Here is a 23829-nt window from a genome sequence, read left to right on the forward strand (position 1 = left end):
TTGGAAACTGGGTTCCTGGATGCTCCCTGCTCACCACAGAAAGACTAACTTCATGGGTAAAGAAATAACATGTGTGAGGGCACGAAGCAGTCCTCTTCTTAAATTCTGCCACTTGCCAAGAAGCTGATAAGAGCCTGGACCTAGAGAGCCTAGGGGTGGACGCTTCCGTCACACTTAAAACAGAAACTGCAGGAGAGATGGCACAGATGCAAGGGTTGGCCAGGACAGAGTCCATCTTCATGAGACCCAGGGCAACACTGTGCCACCCACTCAGTCCCTGGCCTGCAATGGACTGGGCTCCAGAGGGAGGGATGGGTCCTTTCTGTTATCCAGGGCTCACAAGACAAGCCGCCACAAGTCAGAAATAAAAGGCAAAAATTAGTGCTGATGAGAAACACGCCTCCGGGAGGGACGCTGACAACTTGGAGGTGCAGGAGCGTTTTGCCTGGGAATGCAGTCCCACCACATGCCACATCTGGGTGGGTCAGCAGCGCTGCACACAGGCTACCGGCACAGGGCCCGTGCTGGGGGCTGGCGGGAAAATCACCACTGCAGGAAACTGTTTAGAACACGTGCTATTGTAACTGGGTGTCCATCTCTCCCACAAAGGGATTCTGGCATGATGCCTCTTTGTACACCCGAGGGATTTGTATAGTACCCACCCTCTCAAGAGATCACAAAATCTTTGCTGGAAGTCTACAGGCACACTTCTGCCAGCAGTAAAACCAAATGCATTCAGGTGGAAATTCTGAAAAAGGACAGAAAGGCTGTTTTGCCAGCAGCTCGACAGGCCTGGATGGTTTCTAGCCAGGGGTTGGGCAAATGGCCTAGGAAGTGTGAACGTAAGATCCTCAGTGGGAATCCCCTGGTGGTCCAGGGGTCAGGACTTGGGAGCTTTCACTGCGGGCAACTGGTTTCAATCCCTGGTCTGGGAACCAAGATTCTGCAAGCCACAAGGTGTGGCCGGGGGAAAAAAAAAGATTTTCATTCACTCAAGATGAACTTGAGAACCATGAATCTTTGGAACACCTGGCTATTTTTTTTTCCTTATGAACCCTTAGGTGTATGTCAGAGTGAAGTGAAGTGAAGTGAAGTCGCTCAGTCGTGTCCAACTCTTTGCAACCCCATGGAAAAGGGCATCCATTTTCTCATTTCAGGCTCCACACGCCTGGCCCAACCAGACCAGGCCACGGGGACCACCAGGCACAGGGACCTCCCGCGCAGCAGAGGTGGCAGCAACAGTGACCACTATCCCCAGGGCTGGCCCGCTGGGCCGAGCACGTCACAATTCTTATCTCAAACCACCCTCCTAGCTACTCAAGGAGACAGGTGACCGCCTCTACCTCACTGCAGCTAGGAAGTGCTTGTGCTGGGACTCAAACACAAGTGGGCCTGTTTCCAGAGCACGTGCTTTCCCCATGCACCACGCCAAAGACAATCCTGTAACAGCTCGGGTCAGATTAAGACAGAGGGAACACGCCAAATGGGGAGAAAAGCATGGCCATAAACTCATATTTAATATAAATGATTGCTTAAGCTGTTCTGTTGTTACTACGGGTGTTTTAGTTTTTATGGCTCACTCAAATAACTTAGTCAGAGGAAGAAAAAACTGTCTCTTCTCTGGTTGATAGTACATTTCTCTACAGATAAACAAGCTGTTTGTTCCTATCTTGGAGACAATGAGCTGTTAACACCCAGGCTGGGCAGTAAATAGCTCTGTAAAACCCACTTTCCTGGATCCTGTTTTCATCAACAGATCACATAAATCTTCCCCATAACTAACAAACTAACAAGCTAACCTATATATTAAAAAAATTCCTGACTCTGGAGATCATGAGCTACTTATAACTTTCACCATATGATTACTTGCCCGTTTGGCAGCCACAACCAGGACTGCGGGGTTACTATTTGCTCGGGTCACTTGGTAAACCATTGCCCCCGATGGGGAAATGGCAGCTCACTCTGCTCCCTGATCGGTATAGGAAGAGGTGAAGCAGCTCAAGTGGTCTCACGTCCAGGGCTGTGGGAGGGTCTGGGCATCTTCCTGCTAAATAAGGTCAACGTCAGGGCCTGCAGGAACCACCTGGAAGCTGGGGGTTCTGAATCGTCTAATCACTCTTGGGCTGGGCTGGTACTCTCAAAAGCAGGCTAGCGGGGGAAATGGATGGATTTCCTGAGGACCAGTATGAGCATCACCCCGCCCGTGACCCTTGCTTCCCTGAAAAGGTCAAGGCAGACCCTGCTGCCTTCCACCCCAGTGGCCGCCTCTCCACTGGCTACAATCCAGAAGCCCTTGATTTACTCATAAGCCTCTGCTAAAAGGCTTTCACAGTTGATGTATGAAATCAAAATCTATGTTGCCATGGAAAAATGTTTACAACATTAGGTCGAAAAAGCAAGATAACTGTATATATGACTTGATCATAGTTGTGCAAAACAAACGAAGAGATTACAATAGAGAAAAGCCTGGCAAAATATATATATCAATGTTAATGGAAATTGTTAGATATGAGTATTTACATTTCTTCCTTCTGTTTTTCTAAATGCTTGATAGTTATTATATTTTACTCTAACGTATTAGAAAGAAAATCGTCTTGTTAAGCTTTCTTTCAGCAACTTTGTAAAGCTCAGGAGAAACCACATCCTACTCCTAAACTTAACCCTTTAGACTTATTCCTCTGCTTTCCATTCTGGGAGGTTTGAAGGGAAAGGCAGGAGAGGGCAGCACCGTAAGCCCTGCAGGAGGCAAATGGCCTGGCTGTGGCGGCCCACACTCACCCCCAGACGGCGACATCGCCAGCAAGGAGCGCACCTACCACACCAGATGAGGCCGTGTGAAAAGAAGGCGCCAAGTCCGTGGCCTGCCCCAGCAGAGCGCTTCCACTGCCTTTCTCACCTGGCAGCCCACCTGGCCTCTCACCGTCCCTGGACACACAGGCAGCCCTGCTCCTTCTCTTTGCTTAGTCAAGACTCGGCCTCTCACCACCTGTCTTCACTCGCCCCTCTGAATGTCCCTACTGATAACAGGAGAGGTCTCGTGGTGGCCCAGGGGGCCAGAAGATGGTCTGTATCAGACTGTTAACAGTAAGATATTAAAAAAAGACAGTTTAATACACACACTGAGTTTAAGAACATTTTGGAGGAGTAAAGGGATAGGAACTTCAAACATCAGTCTCAAACATTTCATAAAGATACCCATGTTTTATCAGTTTAGGAGGCAAACATCATCAAAAATCATTCCAAAGCTTTCTGCTGCTTTTCCCTGGATCATCTTCCTGCTCCTCTCCATGCCCACATGTGCGCCTGACTTCTGGTTTCTCTCAGGCAGACTCTTCATCACACTCACACCCTACCTTCTGCTCCTCCTTTCCTCATTCCCCACTTCCTAAGAACATCCCTGTTCTTCAGGGGCTGGTTCAAAGCCTACCTCTTGGAAGAAGCCCGTTCCAGTAGAAGGGGTTTATTCCTCTGCCACTGAGTTACCCAATAAACATGTGTATGTCTAGGCTACATCTTCAGCCCATTCCTCTCTCCCCACTTCCAGGCCACTTTATCCACCTGCCCGCCAGACAGATGTCGTCTCTGGATGCCTCCTATGAGCCCCTCACCCAGCAGGTCCCCTCTTCAGCTGGAGCACCAATCTCCTGGTATAAACATTTATGCTTATCCCCCTCATTAAGTCACTGGTTTTGATATTCTTCAGTTCAGTTCAGCTGCTCAGTTGTGTCCAACTCTTTGCGACCCCATGAATTGCAGCATGCCAGGCTTCCTTGTCCATCACCAACTCCTGGAGTTCACCCAAACTCATGTCCGTTGATATTCTTAGCAGCTCTTAAACCTGTCCGCAACAATGCCCCGGCTCTGTCATATCCCAGCTAGGGCCCTCACCTTCTGTCTCTGGACCACTACGACAGCTGTGAAGCTTGTTTCACTGCTGCCGATTCTGTGTCCCATAGTAACTACTGACAGGACCCACTGAGATGTAGCCCAGCAAGTGAGGAGACAGTCTGGTGGTCCTAAGTGTGGCCTCTGCAGTCAGCTTCCCAGGTACTGCCTCGACTAGCAAATGTAGGTATGGGACCCAAGTTATAAGACTTAGGCTTATTGTGAGAGTTAAATGAGTTCTTACCAAGCACTCGGAATGATGCCTATCACAGGGTAAGCGCTTCATAAATGTTAGCTCTTATTATTACCATGAGTCTCCTAAAAGCTTTTGCTTCATACAGGAGTGGGGGTTCTGCAGGTAAACCTTGGATCACAGGCTGGATTCCGTGGGTACACATTGTTCCCTGGCACCTGACAATTAGGAGGCCCAACATACTATGACAGATCTTGGTCACCTACACTGTAATTTAGAAATGCAAAACTAGAAAAATCTCAGAAGTGAGTTTACTCAACTGGAGAGGCAGAGATGAGAAAAGAAAAAGGAAGAAAAGGAGGGGTGAAGTGTCCAGATGAATATTGTTGGTGGCTGTTCACCTGCTTTCCCTTAGGAAAAGAACAGTGCTTTCAAGATGAGGTGTCCAAGCACCCACTGGCTCAGCTCTCCTCCGATGGGCTCTGCGCCTGCCCGTCTGCTTCTCACCCAGGAGCTCCTTGCCCCTCACTGTGCATCAAAAGGTGCACCCTCCCAGGTGAGGAGGCCAACAGCCCCAACACGTCTCTCCTGCAGGCTCCCCTCCTGAGCCCGTCTATTCTGCCATCTCCCTCAGGCCCTGGGCGTGCTGGTCTGTCAGAAGGACGGTCTTCCTCAGGCCCTGGCGTGCTGGTCTGTCAGAAGGACTGCCCCGCTTTCTCCCTTGGTTCTGCTAAGGAAGATGTGCTCACGGTTGCTCCCAGCAGCTGTCCTTCTCTCCATACAGGTGTTTGGCCCCTGAAAATGGACTCCCCTAGGGTAGGACTGGGAGATCCCTGGCAGGGACAGATGGGGTGATCCTAAGACGTCTCCATTTCTCTGAGCAGCCCTGGGTAGGAAATGCTTCTCTGAGAAATCCTGAGAAAGGCTGTAAAGAGCTGGAGATGTTGGGTACGGGCCTCACTCACCTGTCCAGTGCCCTCTGACCATATGGGGAGTGTGTGACCTTGAGGACAAACAGGCATGGGGCTCTGTTTTCCGGGACACATTTTGAGAGCAAACGCTTCCCTCTTCACCGCTGGACTTGGTATCACCGCAGCCGAGAAGATGAAGACCCTGCTTCCCACTCAGACACAGCTTTCTCTTTCTCCGCCAAGGGCTGGGGAGCTTCCACCCTCCAGCAGAGCAGACGAGGGGCTTTGAGAGTGCCTACAGATGGGGCAGCTGACGTGGGAGCAGAGATGGCTGCCTCCTTTGAGTCTTCAGTCCTCACGGTAAGACAGGGATCATCCAAAATACCTCCCCAATCCCTCTGGGAAGAGTGCTGGCCCAGCAGCAAGAACCAGTATCTTCAAAGCACCAGCTGCCGACAGGGCGTGTAGTAGAAACGCAACATTTTTGCTTGTCAGGATCCACCATCTGTCCTTCTGGTTAAAGTTCCACCACTCTCCCCCCAGCCAACTCTCAGTGCATCGCCACAGCCCGGCCAATCAGAGCTATGTGATAGGCTTAGGGGTGGGCACGTGACCCAAGCTGGGCCAATGAACGTTAGCCCGGGGACTCAACGCTACAGCTACTGAAGGAGATGTTCTTTCTTTGCTGGTTTGCGAAACTGGCAGGATATAAGCCTGGAGCCACTAGGGCCATCTTGGCCACCAAGTGAGAAGTACCTACCTGATCACATGAGCCAACACTGGGGAGAAAGTAACTGAGGTGTGGAGAAGGGAGAGACCTCAGACAACATCATCTGTGGACCTGGTTTCAATACACCAGAACTTTCTGGCATTTTAAGCTACATGAAAGAATACACTCTCTTTTTCTCTTAAGCCAGTATGGATTGGGTTTATGTTATTTGGAATGGAAAGGATTATCCCCTGAAGATGTGGGCTCCTAGGCATGGCAATGTAGAGACACTGATGAATCACACAGGCACCGTCCTAACCTCACAATACACACGCCCAGGAGGAGAGACACGGGAATAAGCAATTCTGACACAGAACATTGACTGTTGTTACAGTGGGGTAGCCCAGGGTGTGGCTGGGGCCTGGAGAAGGGCTCATGGTCTAGATTTGGGGCAGGGAGAGTAGGAGTGATTTCTTAGGAGAAAAAAGTCTGAGAACTAGGCTAACAGCTTCATAAAATTGTTGGAGGGGGCAGGGAAGCAGGGAAACAGCAGGGTGTTAAGGCCCTGAAGTGAGAGGAGCATGAAATCTGAGAAATCAATGTGGTGAGGAGTATGAGACAGGGGTGAGGTCAGCAAGGCCCTTGTAAACCACGGTGATGAGTCTGGATTTGATCCTATGAACACGGAGAGTGACCAGATCTGTACCACACGTCATGGCTTTGACTTCCGTAATTGGAACTACTGAGTTTAAATTTTAGATTATGACTGATGTAGGCTATCCATCCATAGAGAAGATTTCCAGGATATTTAAAAATCACAGATGTGGACTCTTTCTGTGCACCTAGAATGGAACTTATTTAAAAATCGACTTTAAATACAAGTTACATGGAAAGAAAATGGGCTTTAGAGGGACATTTGGGTTCAAGTCTCAGCCCTGCATTTTGTTTGTCAGTGTGAATTCATCTACCTAACCCACACCAGTAACATGGGTATACCTACCCTCCCAGGGTTGTTGCATGGACGCAGTGAAAACAGGATATGTTTGTATATGAGAGAAAGTCTACCAGTGCCTTAAGATACAGCAACAAAAACTTTCGGTCTAAGCCCAGTGCATTGTTGCACTATGAACAGAAGGTAGCTTGTACCCAGACGACAGTACTCACAAAGACAGCCTGGCTTTAGGAGAAAACACGTAGGCAGACCCATTTTGTTTTTGGTTATGTGAATTCTAAACTTAGAACGTGAAGAAGCTCTTTAGAACTCTACCTCCTATCTAGTGAAGGTTTCTTTGTATAATAATAATGATGTTAGAAAGTAAACAAGTAAGAACCAGGTCCACACGTGAAACTTAAAATAAGCCCTAGAATTCAGGCCTTTTCAAGGAAGTCTTACATGAAATATGATCAGAAATAAAGTGTCGTAGTTAAAAGCATGGAATGCCATGGGGAAAGTCCACCGAGGCTGATGGTGGGGTTTGGTCCGTCACTGGGACGAGAGGCAGAATGCACCACTGAACCCACAACCGGTGGGCGTAAGAGGCCGAAAAGGGCGTTTCTTCTGATCATCCTGTTCTACTTCCTGACCTGACTGGCTCCCTTCTGTATCCAGACCCCAAAGCCAGCGTTTCCTAGGTACTGTGGTAGTTGCCCACGCCGCACCACCACTGCCCTTTGACAATTCTTACGTTCTGACCTGGTTTCAGTTCCAGATGTAGAGGGGCTTAGGAACCATCCCGAACCCCTGGCTGCAGAACCAGAATCTCTAGAGTCTACCCAGGATCAGGGCTTTGTATACCATCCTCTGTGAGCATCCCACCAACCATCCTTGTCTCTGATCTGGTCTATAACTCCCAGCGTCGGCCCGCCACCCCCATCTCTATATGATCAAAAGAGTGATTCAGGGTCAAGACGAAAGTAGCTGACATGGGTGGGAATGTTTGCTGCTGCTGCTGCTGCTGCTAAGTCACTTCAGTTGTGTTCGACTCTGTGCAACCCCAGAGACGGCAGCCCACCAGGCTCCTCTGTCCCTGGGATTCTCCAGGCAAGAACACTGGAGTGGGTTGCCATTTCCTTCTCCAAGGCCTGTGAATTCATCCCCAGTCATTCAAGTGTCTCCCCAAGAGAAGAAACTGCACCTTGGCAGCTACAGGGGTCAAGGTTCACCTTTCATTCCCACGGTGCCAAGACAGCCTGAGTGCTGGCACGGGGTCCAGACTGCCAAAGACCCAGTGTAACAGAATTTCTAGGAGAAAACTGACTTAACACACAAAGTCTACGGCTAAGGTGTCAAAGCATCGAAACCTGCCCTCAGAACCAGTTTCTTCCATGTCTCAAGCAGAACCGGGAAAGGTACTGCACAGTAGATTCCTGTCATCCACATTATTTACAGCAGAATATTAAAAATATGCAGACACCAATGTTATCAGAGCTGGAAAACTGGACACCAGAGTTTCCCAAAGTAAGGTTATTTCTCTGCCCCTGTGGATGTCAGAGCATTACAACCCTGAAGAGGCCACACGACTGGATTTACAACCACCTTACCACGGAAAAAACTAAACACACTTTTTTAAGGAAAGAGGGGGAGTTCCTCTCAAGGGTCGGCTTTTAAATGAATGCACCATTTCTTCTCTTCCAGAATTGGGCTGCAATCTCCGGAATGCATCCCAGGGCCGTGGTTTGGAATGAGTGTCTAACAGGAAATTCTGGGCAGTCTATGCATACATTACATTCCTTTCCCACCCTGAACGAGTCGTCAACAAACACAATTTTCCTCTGTTGGAATAAAATGGGAGGTGTGGGGGTGGGGAGAGGCCAGGGCACAGACTGTGCAGGGTTCAAAAGCAGATGTGGCTGCTGAGAATTCAAACATCTCTCGCTCCTAGAAAAAGGACTTGAGTCACTTTTCGAGATGTTCCATCAGTCCCGACTCTATCTGCAAAGGATCGATTTGCCCAGGGAATTACACCCGCCACTCTCTGAAAGAAACGTGCCTTTGGAAGCTCTTTTTCCTGCTGCAACCTGGAACTGGCAGTGGTTCCTCTAGCAGTGAGAAATCAAGGCGGGGGGCCGGCAAGGGCTGATGGCTAAGAACTGGGCAGGAGAAACCCTGGTGTCATCCTCCAGAGATGGGAGGATGTGCTTCCCCTGTTCACAGTTGGTTCCTAATAGCCCACATCAGCTGAGTGCCTTGTTTCTGTGAGCCCCTGACACAGCTCACCTGTGGCCTTCATGATGTGCAGTTGCCCATACCATCACCCCATTTTCCGATGAGAAAATCAAGGCTCAGAGTCCATACGAGTATGCAGGGAGGGTTCTGGGGTTCAAAGCCAGAGCAGCCGGCTGTAGGGCTCCTGGCCTCCCCACCTGTTTCCATGTCTCTCCCCAGCACTTGATGGATTTGGGTTTTATTTCCAGGGAGAAGCTCTGAATATGAGGCTTTGGACCACCTGCCTTCACTCCAAACACTGTACTCTGAAAGGCCCAAAATGAACCTGTAACACTCCCAGCAGCCCTATTAGATGAAGCCAGACACACAGGATGTGCTACTGGCCCCTGAATGGGCCATCAAACTCTGTGACAGCTTCCTAGGAAGCCTCTCAGCTGGGAATGCCTTTCCTGGCCTCAGTGCTTCTGCAAAACCCTGTGCCCACGTGATGCAGCTCCTGTTGCAGGGCTGGAGATACACCGGGTCTGTGTGGGTCTAGAATATGAACTCTTAACCATCACTGTACAGAGTCTGTTTTTCATACTGAAAGCCAAAATCAGTAGCGGAACAAAGGATATAAACAGATAACACACTTATCTCGAGGAAGCAAAGGTTGACATTTAACAGTAATCAAATTAATGAAATGTTTAAACAACAAGGCCCAGTTGTGGATCTAATAAATGAGCAGAAATGATAAAAATAAAAACAGATAGCCAATGGTGGTAAGGTTTTGATGGCCTGGGCCCATTTACTCACACGTTGCTGGTAACTCTATTATCTGGAACAAGTCATATGAAAAGCAGGTGAGTGATGTGTCAAAGACCGTGCTGCACTCACACCAGCGGTCTGACCATCCAGCAGAGCAGGGATGCTTAATTAAATCAGCGCACAGCAACCGGAGCGAATGTCGTGCAGCCACAAGAACTGACCATTGTGAAGACACGTGGGGAGGCACATGTGCTCAGTGTCAGGCAGGGCATCTTAGATGCTGAGCTGTCCAGCGCTTGTGACTTTGTCTTCTGCTCTGGACAAGCTGGGGAAGGCAGCTTCCAGAAGGTTCCAAGCAGCTACCTGCTTGGAACACATGTTGTTCATGTCTGAGTTCCTAAGCCTAGAAATACGTTGGTGCAAAATAGGCCTGTCATAATGGATGTTTACTGAACAAGCGAATGTGTGAAAGGTAACACAGAACAATGAAAATGACTGATTTGTTAAGGAACAGCTTCTGAGATTCTTTAGGGGCACGCTCATCCCTGCAGCATGCCTTTCCTGGGAAGTGCTCTTGCCCACAACAAGTCTCCCTCCTCCAAGCAGTTTCAATCTATACCGCCCACACGCGGCGGCCACAGAAGCTAACGCATGGCTCCGGGCTGTGTTTAGTAAAGGTCACAACTCCTGCTTTCTATAAAATACATAGTGCACATTTTCCGAAATCAGACAGATCATATGAGATTCACCAGTGGAGAAGGAAATGGCAACCCACTTCAGTACTCCGGCCTGGAAAATTCCGTGGACAGAGGAGCCTGGTGGGCTACAGTCCATGGGGTCACAAAGAGCTGGACACGACTGAGTGACTTCACTCTAAGTAAGCACAGCAATCTCTGGATACTATGACTAGCTTAATTATAATTTTTCTTTATATTTTTGTATCGCTTCTCAATTTCTATAATCTACTTATATGTATAGTGGAAAAAACTGAGTAAATATTTAAAATGCTTATTTCTGCTTAAAAAATATATTTGAAAGTTTCTACATTTCATGAGATATCCTTCTACAACCTCAGTTTGATTGGTTGTATTGGATTCCACTGAATGGATGTGCACTGTGCCACAATTACACTAACTTTGCATATTTGTGTTGTTTCCTTTAAAAATGTGTCATAATAAATGCTGCAGTTTGTTTGCAACAGTAATGCTGGGAACAGTCTAGTTGTTTATCAATGTGGGACAAAATATAATACATCCCAGATGTGCAATATTACACAGTTGTCAAGGAGAAGGCTGCAGTTCCGTGTGCACTGATAACAGCTAACACTTCTTATGTAAGATGCACCAGGCGGTGTTCCATGCACTTTATATATATCTTGACTCACTCAATCCTTTCAGTTATCTTATGAGGTAAGGACTATTATTATATTCATTTTCTAGACGAGGCCCAGAGAAGTTAAGAAACTTGCTCAAGATGACAAAGCTAGTAAGTACTAGGCTTTATTCAAATCCAACTGGTCTGGGCTCTTAACCTCCGTACTATACAGCCTACTGATAACGGAGCACATTCTGAGATACAGTAAATAAGAGAAGCAAGGTACACTGAAACATACAGCGTGCTACAATCAACCTTCAAATACAAAATCAAATAAATTAACAAAATAAAAAGCACAAGCATGTGCATATTCTTATTGATGGAAAGAGTGTCTCTAGGATTTACTAATGTAAGTAACTGGTTGCCCCATGGGAGAGGAATGTAGAGCTCACCAGAAAGGAGGAAGACTTACTTTAGTATCCTTTGGATTTTGCATCATGTATTAAAATAATAATGGCATACTGTGCATCATGCATTATAAGAAGTAAAAAACTAAACCATCAAAAATAATATGCAGGGAGCATAGCGTACATAGTTTTATGTGCACATCTGACTTATCCCCTTAGAAGAAATTCCTAGAAGTATAATTGCTTTTCAAAGGCCAAAGTCTTTGAGAAAAAAAAAATGTCAAGCCTCTAGATAACTATGGACAATCTGCCACCTAGAGAGGTGGTGTTGATGCGCACCCACCCCCTCATGGGGGTTCCACGTAGGCTGTGCAAACACTGAAACAGCCTTTGCCAAGCTGAAAGGTGAAAACGGCAACTTGCTGTTGCTTTAATTTGCATTTCTCAGGCTGCCATCTGAGTTCCACAATCTTCCCTATACTTTTTGGTCATTTCTATCTCTTCTTTCGAAAACTGCTTATACATTTTTTTTGCCTATTATTTTTATATTTTGACTTACAAAGGTTTCTTTGCCATATATCAGACACAAAATCCTTGGACTAATCTGTACATTGGAAATTGTCTCTGCTTTCCGTCTCCTACTTTTTAAAACAGCAGTTACATATGTGCAGAAGTTTTAAGGAAATCAAATCTAAATATTTTTCACCTGATTCCTTCCCAGCCTATTATATACTATTCACTTCTATTTTCTTCTAGTTCTTCTTTAAATATTTTATCTGTTTGGAGTTTATTCTGGTATACAATAGGCTATACGAACCTACCTTCCCCTCAAAAGACTAGCCAAATATACTAATAATATTTACTGAATAATTCATCCTTATACAATGATTTGGGGATTCTGTTCTACCCTATCTCATTCCATCTGATCCCACTCCACTCCTTTACTTGTGCCAGTAATATACAGCCTTGCTACTGTAGATTTATTGTTTTATATTTAATACTATCAGTCCCCATTTATTATTTTTTCAAAAACTTCTTGGATAGTCTAATCCTTTATGCTTCTAGATGAACGTCAGAATCACTTTACCAAGTTCTAAAAAAGATACAACTGGGATTTACTCACATCAGGCTCATAAAATATACACCCACTAATTTTAGTTAATTTCATTAAAGTAATTAAAGGAAGGTTAAAATTAAAAAGTTAAAAAAATCCATCTGTTGTACCTTAGTCATAAAAACTGTGCCAAGATTAAAAGTAGCTTTACCTATTAGCTTAAAAATAGGTTGTTAAAACTATGTTTTATGTAAAGTCCCCTGGTAACAACCTATGGGATTAACAACAACAACAAAGAAAACACCTATGGAAGAGACACACGCACACACAAATGAGAAGGAATAAGTTCATGTCACTATTAAAAAACCTCCAACAAAACACAAAGAAGAAAGCTAGGAAAAAGAGGGCCAAAAATGTAACAAGACTGACAGAAAACAATTAACAAAATGTAAGACCTTCCCTGATCTTCCCTGATGGCTCAGACGGTTAAGTGTCTGCCTACCATGCCTACCATGTGAGACACTGGGGTTCAATCCCCAGGTCGGGAAGATCTCCTGGAGAAGGCAGTGGCACCCCACTCCAGTATTCTTGCCTGGAAAATCCCATGGATGGTGGAACCTGGTAGGCTACTGTCCATGGGGTTGCAAAGAGTCGAACACAACTGAGCAACTTCACTTCACTTAACTTATCAGTAATTACTATAAACATAAACAGATTAAACTCCCCAATCAAAAGACACAGATTGACCGAGTGGATTAAAAAAAATAAGATCCAACTATACACTTTCTACAAGAGACTCACTTTAGATTTGAGAACACACATAGGCTGAAAGTGAAAGACTAGAAAAAGATAATCTTTGCAAATGGTAACCAAGATAAAGGAGAGTTTTACTTATACAGACAAAGTAGACTTTAAGTCAAAAGCTGTCGTAAGAGACAAAAAAGAACATTATCTAATGGTAAAAGGGTCAACCCACCAGGAAGATGTAACAATTATACATATACATGCAAAAACACGAGAGCATGAAAAAACAGACAGAACTTAAGTGAGAAACAGACAGCAACACGGTAACAGTGGGAGGTTTCAATAACCCACCAGTAACGGATAACATCTAGAGAAGCCAAGTAAAGAAACAGAGGGCTTGAACAACACTTTATTTCAAATGGACCTAGCAGACATATTCAGAACATCCCATCCAGCAAGAGAACAACATATATACTTCTCAAGTGCACAGGGAACGTGCTCTAGGACAGATCATGGATTAAGTCACAAAACAAGCCTTAACAAATTTAAGGCTAATATCATACCTAGCATCTTTTCTTACCACAATGGAATTAAACTGGAAATCAAGAGCAGAAGAAAAACTGGAAAATTCACCATTATGTGGAAATTAAACTACATATTCTTGAATGATCAACAGGTCAGAGAAGAAATTAGAAGGAATTAGAAAATATCTTGAGGCAAATAAAAATGAAAACACAACATACCCAAACTTATGGGATGTAGAAAAAGGAGTATGAAGAAGGGATTTTATAGTAGTAAATACCTACATTAAAAAAGAAGAAAGGTCTCAAGTAAATAACCTAACTTTACACTTCAAGAAATAAGAAAAAGAAGAACAAATAAACAACAGAGTTAAAAGAAGAATGGAGACGATAAAGATTAGAGGTGCTATTGTTCAGCTGTTCAGTTATGTCTGACTCTTTGTAACCCCACGGACTGCAGCACACCAGGCTTCCCTGTTCTTCACCGCCTCCCAGAGCTTGCTCAAACTCTAGTCCATTGAGTTGGTGATGCAGCCTCAATTAGAGTAGAAATAAACAAAATAGAGAACAGAAAAACAATTTTAAAAATTAGTGAAACTGAGCTGGTTTTTTAATAAGACCAACAAAATTAACAAATGTTTAGCTAGACTAACAGAAAAAGAGAGAAGACTGAAATAAGTAAAATCTGTAATGAAACAGGAGACACTACAACTGATGTCACAGAAGTAGAAAGGATTATAAGAGAGAACTATGAGCAATTATACGCCAAGACTTCCCTGGTGGTCCAGTGGTTAAGAATCCACCTGCCAAGGCAGGGGTCCCTTCCTTGGTCTGGGAAGATCCTGCATGCTGTGGAGCAACTAAACCCATGTGCCACAACTACTGAGCCCACGCTCTGCAACGACTGAGCCCACGCTCTGCAACGACTGAAGCTGATGAGCCGAGAGCCTGTGCTCCTCACTGAGAAACCACCTCAGTGAGAAGCTCGCACACCACAACAAAGAGTAGCCCCTGCTTGCTGCAACTATAGAAAGCTCATGCACAGCAATGAAGACCCAGCACAGCCAAAAATAAAATAAATAAAAAAATAAACCATTATATGCCAACAAGTTGGAAATCTAGAAGAAACAGACAGACTCCTAGAAACATACAACCTACCAAGAATGAGTTAAGAAGAAATAGGAAATACAAACAATCCAATAATGAATTAGGACTCTGAATCAATTATTAAAAATCTCTCAATAAAGAAAACCCCAGGGCCAAATGGCTACACTGGAGAATTCTACCAAACATTTAAGAAATCATTAAAGCCAGTCCTTTTCAAACTTTTTCCGAAAGGTAAACAGAAGGACAGTAATACTTCAAACTCATTTTATGAGGCCAGCATTATCCTAACACCAAAGCCAGACAAAGACACCACAAGAAAAGAAAACCTCAGGCCAACAGCCCTGATGAATATAGATGTAAAAGTCCTCAACAAAATACTAGCAAACCAAAATTAATAGCACATTAAAAGGATCACATGCCATGACCAAGTGGGATGTGTCCCTGGGATGCAAGGATGGTTCAGCACACAAAAGCGAATCAATGTGATACACCATAACAGAGTGAAATACAAAGATCACATGATCATCAACAGATACAGAAGAGACGCTTGACAAAATTCAACACTGAATCACGATAAAAAATAATTTAAAAACTAGGATTGAAAGAAAAATACTTTAACGTAATAAAGGCGATATGAAATATCTCACAGTTGACATCATACTAAAGGTAAACAACAGCAAGCTCTTCCTCTAAGATGTGGACCAGGCCAAGACGCCCACTCTGACCACTTCTATTCAATATAGTACCGGAAATGGGAGCAACTGGGTAAGAAAAAGAGATAAAAGGCATCCAAATCAGAAAGGAAGAAGTAAGATTATCTCAGCTCACAGATGACGTGATTTTATAGTATAATAGAAAACTAAGGATTCCACAAAAGAACTATTATAATTAATAAATGAATTCGGCAAACTTGTTGGACACAAAAGCAGTGTATAAAAATCAGTCGCTTTTCTATCCACTTATAATGAACAATCCAAAAGGGAAATTAAGAAAACAATTGGATTTATAATAGCATCAAAAAGAATAAAACGGAGAAGGAAATGGCAACCCACTCCAGTATTCTTGCCTGGAGAATCCCATGGACAGAGGAGCCTGGTGGGCTACAGTGCACAGGGTCGTTAGCCAAGGTGGCAAAAAACTTCTACATCGAAAACTACAAAAGACTGGTGAAATAAATTAGACAGAACAAAAGGTAAGATAGCCTGTATTAATGGATTAGAAGACTCTACTGATAAAATGTCCACACTACCCAAAGCAATCTACAACATCAATAATCCCGATCAAACTCCCAAAGGCTTTTTTTTTTGCAGAAATATTAGAAAAAACAATCCTAGGATTCATAAGAAATCACAGAGGATGCCAAATAGTTAAAACAATTTTGAGAAAGAAGAATAAAACTGGAGGCCTCATATTTCCTGACTTCACAACATATTAGAGATTACAAAAGTGTTGTACTGGCATAAAGACAGATATACAGACCAAATGAACAAAATAGAAAGCCCAGAAATAAACCCATGCATACATAGTCAAATGATCTTCAACATGGGAGTCAGCCAAGACTACACAGTGGAGAAAGTACAGTCTCTTTAACAAATGGTATTTCTGAAAACTAGACATCCACACACCAAGCAATATGATCGGACCTTTATATTATACCATAGACAAAAATCAACTCAAAATGGATTAAAGATTTTAAATGTTAAGACCTAAAACTATAAAACTAGAAGAAAACAAAAGGGAAAGCTTTATAACACTGCTCTCGGCAATGATGTTTTTAGATATGATACCAAAAGCACAGGTAACGAAAGCAAAAATAGATAACATTAAACTAAAAAGCTTCTGCACAGCAAAGAAAACAATCAACAGAATAAAAGGCAACCAACAGAATGGGAGGAAATATCTGCAAATCATATTTTTAGTAAGAGGTTAATATCCAAAATACATAAAGTACTCTAAGTCAACAGCAAGAAACCCCAAACAATCAGATTAATAAACTGACATTTCTCTTAAAGAATACACGCTAGGGCCAACAAGTATATGAAAAGATGTTCAATATCACTAATCACCAGGGAAACGGAAATTAAAACTACAATGAGTATCACCTCATACCTGTAAGGATCCAAGTGCTGGTGAGGGTATGGAGAAAAGTGGAACGTTTGTGCTCTGTTGGTGGGAATTTAAAATGTGGCGGCTGCTGTGGAAAACAACGTGGAGGCCCCTCAAAAATGAAAAATCCCACATTTTTAATATTAGAAGTATCACCACCATATGATACAATAATCTCACTTCCGGGTATTCATCCAAATGAAAACAGGGTCTCAAAGAGAGATTTGCACTCTCGTGTTCACTGCAGTACCATTCACACTAGCTGAGAAGTGGGGAAGGCGATGGCACCCCACTGCAGTGTTCTTGCCTGGAAAACCCCATGGATGGAGGAGCCTGGTGGGCTGCAGTCCATGGGGTCATGAAGTGTCAGACACGACTGAGCGACTTCACTTTCACTTTTCACTTTCCTGCATCGGAGAAGGAAATGGCAACCCACTCCAGTGTTCTTGCCTGGAGAATCCCAGGGACGGGGGAGCCTGGTGGGCTGCCGTCTATGGGATCGCAGAGTCGGACACAACTGAAGTGACTTGGCAGCAGCAGCAGAAGCAACTAAAACGTCCATCAATGGATGAATGGATAAAGAAACTGCAGTGTGTGTGCATATGTGTAGTGGAATACTACTCAGTGATTAAAAAAAGAAGAAAACACTGTCATATGCTATACATGAATGCACCTTGAGGTCATCAGGCAAGATGAAAAAGTTGGAGACGCGATGTACAGCAACGTTCATACGGTTAACAGTACTGTGCTGTATGCTTAAAAATTCATTAAGGAATAGATTTCATGTCATGTGTTTTTTTTCTAACCACAGGGTTTGGGAGGAAGCCACAGCTCCCACTGATGGAAGGAACACCTCCTGTACTGGGTGAGCAATTTACATGCTCAGCCTGACACAATCTTCCCCTCACATAGGTATCACCACCCTCCTTTGAATGGCCTAGAAGCCAGGCACCTAGGCTTGGCCCAAGAATGCAAAGTTAGGTACCAAGTGGTAGAAGCGCAATTTATACTCAGCTTGTTAGACTGCAAAGCCTACACCTTTCTGCCCACTGTTATTGCGACCAGCATACCACGGGCTCTCTCTCTTTTTCCCCTGGCCTGTGAGTGACCCAAGTGCAGTGGTGGGGCTTGTCCACTCCTGGTGCATCACCGCCACAGCCTAACAGTGCAAGTGTCTTCTAGGTAATGAATGCATTTGCTTCTTCTTGTGGACAAGGGCCACAATGCATTGATAAAATTCCACTAAAAACTGCTATTATTGAGTCAAACTTCTTCCAGAAGAATTACTAGTCAGAGGAGCAAACCAGTTCACCCGGAATATGCTTCTTCTATGTTGGTTCTACAATTAAAATGTAATCATATCTACATTTGATCTCTATCCAGTCACACTAGACAGTGGTTCACACCTGAGAAAAGGGATGAAAGTGAAAGTCGCTCAGTCATGTCCGACTCTTTGAAACCCCATGGACTATAGAGTCCATGGAATTCTCCAGGCCAGAAAACTGGAGTGGGTAGCCTTTCCCTTTTCCAGGGGATCTTCCCAACCCTTTTTATATTGTTCATGGGGTTCTCAAGGCAAGAATACTGAAGTAGTTTGCCATTCCCTTCTTCAGTGGACCACATTTTGTCAGAACTCTCTGCCATGATGGAGAAGGAAATGGCAACCCATTTCAGTATTCTTGCCTGGAGAATCCCAGGGACAGAGGAGCCTGGTGGGCTCCTGTCTGTGGGGTTGCACAGAGTAGGACATGACTGACGTGACTTAGCAGCAGCAGCAGCTCCACCATGACCCGTCTGTTGTGGGTAGTCCTACACAGCATGGCTCATAGTTTCATTGAGCTAGACAAGGCTGTGGTCCATGTGATCAGGTTGGTTAGTTTTCTGTGATTGTAGTTTTCAGTCTGTCTGCCCTCTGATGGAGAAGGATAAGAGGCTTATGGAAGCTTCCTGATGGGAGAGACTGACTGAGGGGGAAACTGGGTCTTGTTCTGATGGTTGGGGCCGTGCTCAGTAAATCTTTAATCCGATTTTCTGTTGATGGGCAAGACTGTGTTCCCTCCCTGTTGCTTGTTCAGTTCAGTCACTCAGCTGTGTCCGACTCTTTGCGACCCCATGGACTGCAGCACGCCAGGCCTCCCTGTCCTCTCTTCTTTTCACAGCTATTTGTAAGGCCTCCTCAGACAGCCATTTTGCTTTTCTGAATTTCTTTTTCTTGGGGATGGTCTTGATCCCTGTCTCCTGCACAATGTCATGAACCTCCAACCACAGTAATCAGGCACTCTGTCTATCACATCTAGTCCCTTAAATCTATTTCTCACCTCCACTGTATAATCGTTAGGGATTTGATTTAGGTCATACCTGAATGGTCTAGTGGTTTTCCCTACTTTCTTCAATTTAAGTCTGAATTTGGCAATACGGAGTTCATGATCTGAGCCACAGTCAGCTCCTGGTCTTGTTTTTGCTGACTGTATAGAGCTTCTCTATCTTTGGCTGCAAAGAATATAATCAATCTGATTTCGGTGTTGACCATCTGGTGATGTCCATGTATAGAGTCTTCTCTTGTGTTGCTGGAAGAGGGTGTTTACTATGACCAGTGCATTCTCTTGGCAAAATTCTATTAGCCTTTGCCCTGCTTCATTCCATATTCCAAGGCCAAATTAGCCTGTTACTCCAGGTGTTTCTTGACTTCCTACTTTTGCATTCCAGTCCCCTATAATGAAAAGGACATCATTTTTGGGTGTTAGTTCTAAAAGGTCTTGTAGGTCTTCATAGAACTGTTCAACTTCAGCTTCTTCAGCATTACTGGTTGGGGCATAGGCTTGGATTACCATGATATTGAATGGTTTGCCTTGGAAACAAACAGCGATTATTCTGTCGTTTTTGAGATTGCATCCAAGTCTGCATTTCAGACCCTTTTGTTGACTATGATGGCTACTCCATTTCTTCTAAGGGATTCTTGCCCACAGTAGTAGATATAATGGTCATCTGAGTTAATTCACCCATTCTAGTCCATTTTAGTTTGCTGATTTCTAGAATGTCAACGTTCACTCTTGCCATCTCCCGTTTGACCACTTCCACTTTGCCCTGATTCATGGACCTAACATTCCAGGTTCCTATGCAATATTAATCTTTACAGCATTGGACCTTGCTTCTATCACCAGTCACATCCACAACTGGGTCTTGTTTTCGCTTTGGCTCCATCCCTTCATTCTTTCTGGAATTATTTCTCCACTGATCTCCAGTAGCATATTGGGCACCTACTGACCTGGGGAGTTCATCTTTCAGTATCCTATCTTTTTGCCTTTCCATACTGTTCATGGGGTTCTCAAGGCAGGAATACTGAAGTGGTTTGCCATTCCCTTCTCCAGTGGACCACATTCTGTCAGAACTCTCCACCATGACCCTTCCGTCTTGGGTGGCCCTATACGGCATGGCTCACAGTTTCATTGAGTTTGGTCTCATTTGACCTGAGGCCAAACTGTGGTGCAGGTAACGAAGATAATGGCAACCACCTTGAAAAGGTCCCATGCACGCACTGCTGTGCTCGGTGCCGCCGACCATGCAGCAGGCCACCGCCAACCCATGCCTCCGCTGGAGACTCCTGAATACTCCTGGGCATGTCTGGGTCAGTTTCTTGTGGGGTCACTGCTCCCTTCTTCTGGGTCCTGGTGCACACAAGGTTTTGTTTGTGCCCTCCAAGAGTCTGTTTCCAGTCCTGTGTAAGTTCTGGCGGCTCTATGGTGGGGTTAATGGCGACCTCCTCTGAGAGGGCCTATGCCATACCCAGGTCTGCTGCACCCAGAGCCCCTGTGGCAGGCCACTGCTGACCTGTACCTTCACATGAGACACTCAGACCCGGTTCTGGCTCAGTCTCTGTGGGTTGCACATGTGTTTTGTGCCCTTCCCAGGTCTGAGCAGCTCAGGCGACCAGGTGCTTAGTGAGTGCACTGTCCCAGGTGGATCATGCCTCTTAATCACCTCCCCCGTCCTGGCCGCTAGGTTTTCTGGCTATGCACCGTCTCAGGCGTGCCGGGTGTCTCCTCTGGAGAGATGATCTCAGGCTGTGATCCTATGGTGGGTGTCCACCATCTGGGATCTCAGGAAGACGGGGTTAGCACCTGGGAGCCTGCTCACAGTTTGGTGGAAGATGCCATCTCTGGGGCTGAGACTGTAGCAGCCCCTTGCCTTCAAGCCTGCCTCTCTGCCTCTGGGCAGGGAGGGGCCGGTTCGAAGCAACAGGCTGGCTCTCCTTTGGTATTCACTCAATCCTTTGTTCTGTGAGAGGGCCAGGCTTCGCATTAGGCTGTTAGGTTAGAGCCTTTCATGGGAAAGTTCTGTTTTCTGCAGTTGTGGTTAGGCATGTCTTCTGTGGGTTTTTTTCCTCTCCCGGTTAGGTTCCAAAACTCCCTAAAGACCCACCTGAGAGAGGGTTTCCTACTGTGTGGAAACTTCTCCTTCACGACTCCCTCCCCAGGACAGGCCTCCAGCCCTAACTCTTCTGTCTCTCTTTTTGTCTTTTATACTTTGTCCTACCTCCTTTCAGAGAGAGTGGGCTGTCTTTCTGGGTGCCTGGTATCCTCCACCAGTGTTCAGAAGTTGTTTTGTGGAAGTGGCTCAGCATTCAAATGACCCGTTGATTAATTTGTGGGGGATAAAGTGGTCTCCCTGTCCTATTCCTCCGCCATCTTACATAAGGTGATGGAATTCCAGTTGAGCTGTTTCAAATCCTGAAAGATGATGCTGTGACAGTGCTGCACTCAATAAGCCAGCAAATTTGGAAAACTCTGCAGCAGCCACAGGACTGGAAAAGGTCAGTCTTCATCCCAATCCCAAAGAAAGGCAATGCCAAAGAATGCTCAAACTACTGTACAATTGCACTCATCTCACACGCTAGTAAAGTAGTGCTCAAAATTCTCCAAGTCAGGCTTCAGCAGTATGTGAACCATGAACTACCAGATGTTCAAGCTGGATTTAGAAAAGGCAGAGGAACCAGAAATCAAATTGCCAACATCTGCTGGATCATCAAAAAGCAAGAGGGTCAGAAAAACATCTACTTTTGCTTTATTGACTATGCCAAAGCCTTTGACTGTGTGGATCACAATAAACTGGAAAATTCTGAAAGTGATGGGAATACCAGACCACTTGACCTACCTCTTGAGAAATCTGTATGCAGGTTAAGAAGCAACAGTTAGAACCAGACATGGAACAACAGACTGGTTCCAAATTGGGAAAGGAATACATCAAGGCTGTATGTTGTCACCCTGCTTATTTGACTTATATGCAGAGTACATCATGCAAAATGCCAGGCTGGATGAAGCACAAGCTGGAATCAAGATTGCCAGGAGAAATATCAATAACCTCAGATATGAGGATGACACCACCCTTACGGCAGAAGGTGAAGAAGAACTAAAGAGCCTCTTGATGAAAGTGAAAGAGGAGAGTGAAAAAGTTGGCTTAAAACTCAACATTCAGAAAACTAAGATCATGGCATCCAGTCCCATCACTTCATGGCAAAGAGATGGGGAAACAATGGAAACAGTGGCAGACTTTATTTTTTGGGGCTCCAAAATCACTGCAGATGGTGACTAGAGCCATAAAATTAAAAGACGCTTGCTCCTTGGAAGAAAAGCTGTGACCAACCTAGACAACATATTAAAAAGCAGAGATACTACTTTACCAACAAAGGTCTGTTTAGTCAAAGCTATGGTTTTTCCAGTAGTCATGAATGGATGTGAGAGTTGGACTATAAAGAAAGCTGAGCGTCGAAGATTGATGCTTTTAAAGTGTGGTATTGGAGAAGACTCTTGAGAGTCCCTTGGACTGCAAGGAGATCCAACCAGTCAATCCTAAAGGAAATCAGTCCTGAATATTCATTGGAAGGACTGATGCTGAAGCTGAAACTCCAATTGTTTAGCCACATGATGTGAAGAACTGACTCGTTGGAAAAGATCCTGACGCTAGGAAAGACTGAGGGCAGGAGAAGAAGGGGGCGACAGAGGATGAAATAATTGTATGGTATCACCAACGCAATGGACATGAGCTTGAGCAGGCTCCAGGTGTTGGAGATGGATAGGGAGGCCTGGCGTGCTGCAGTCCATGGGCTTGCAAAGAGTCGGACACGACTGAGTAACTAAACTGAACTGACTTCCCAACCCAGGGACTGCACCTAGGTCTCCCGCATTGCAGGAGGATTCTTTACCAGCTGAGCCACAAGGAGCCCAAGGATACTGGAATGGGTAGCCTATCCCTTCTCCAGCAGATCTTCCTGACCCAGGAATTGAACCAGGGTCTCCTACATTGTAGGCAGATTCTTTACCAACTGACCTATCAGGGAAGCCCAAGAAAAGGGATAATCACCTCAAATAATGCCTCAAGAGCCCTCAATTATCCCCCTCACAGCACAGACACTTCCAAGGCCAAAAAATTAAGACAATAAAGCTCAAGTCCGCCAGTCAGTCAGTTTTCAATCCTGACCTCAGTTTTGCTAATGATCAACTCTGTACATATGTCATTTGTTGCCAGAGTCTCTGTTCTCTATGAGGCAAGACCAAGATATCTGGTTATTCTGACAAGGGGGTTTCCCTTGATCAGAGGTCCCTCCCACACTTGCACGTCAGGCCCGTGCATCTGATAACAGGAACTGACATTTCTAAGTCGGTCCCACTGACATACCTGGGCCTCCACCTGCCCAGGGACATCACTGAGGGATCTCCTGTGATGATCTGGTTTTTGGAGCTGGAGGGCTCTCCAAAGGCACTGAAGTGGGTAGTTCCTAAGTAAGGGCCGGGATGTAAGTTACGGGTCGGTGTTTCAGGGAACCCAGGCAGTGACACGGCTGCACGGACTCACACGGAGATGCCAGTTCTGTAGCTGCTGAGAAGATGCAGGCCCATGTGGTGGTGACTTATTTACAGTGTCGAAGGGCATCTGTTGTCTCTATTAACAAATATGTCTCTATTAACAAA

The 23829-nt window shown here is 45.1% G+C and overlaps 1 protein-coding gene across 1 annotated transcript in view; it reads right to left on the reverse strand.

Annotated features, from left to right (window-relative positions):
• Positions 1–23829, reverse strand: part of CTDSPL (CTD small phosphatase like) — a 121168-nt gene that overhangs the window by 28261 nt on the left and 69078 nt on the right. The window lies entirely within an intron of this gene.

This window comes from Budorcas taxicolor, chromosome 1 (genome assembly GCF_023091745.1).
Source record: "Budorcas taxicolor isolate Tak-1 chromosome 1, Takin1.1, whole genome shotgun sequence".
Classification (NCBI taxonomy): domain Eukaryota; kingdom Metazoa; phylum Chordata; class Mammalia; order Artiodactyla; family Bovidae; genus Budorcas; species Budorcas taxicolor.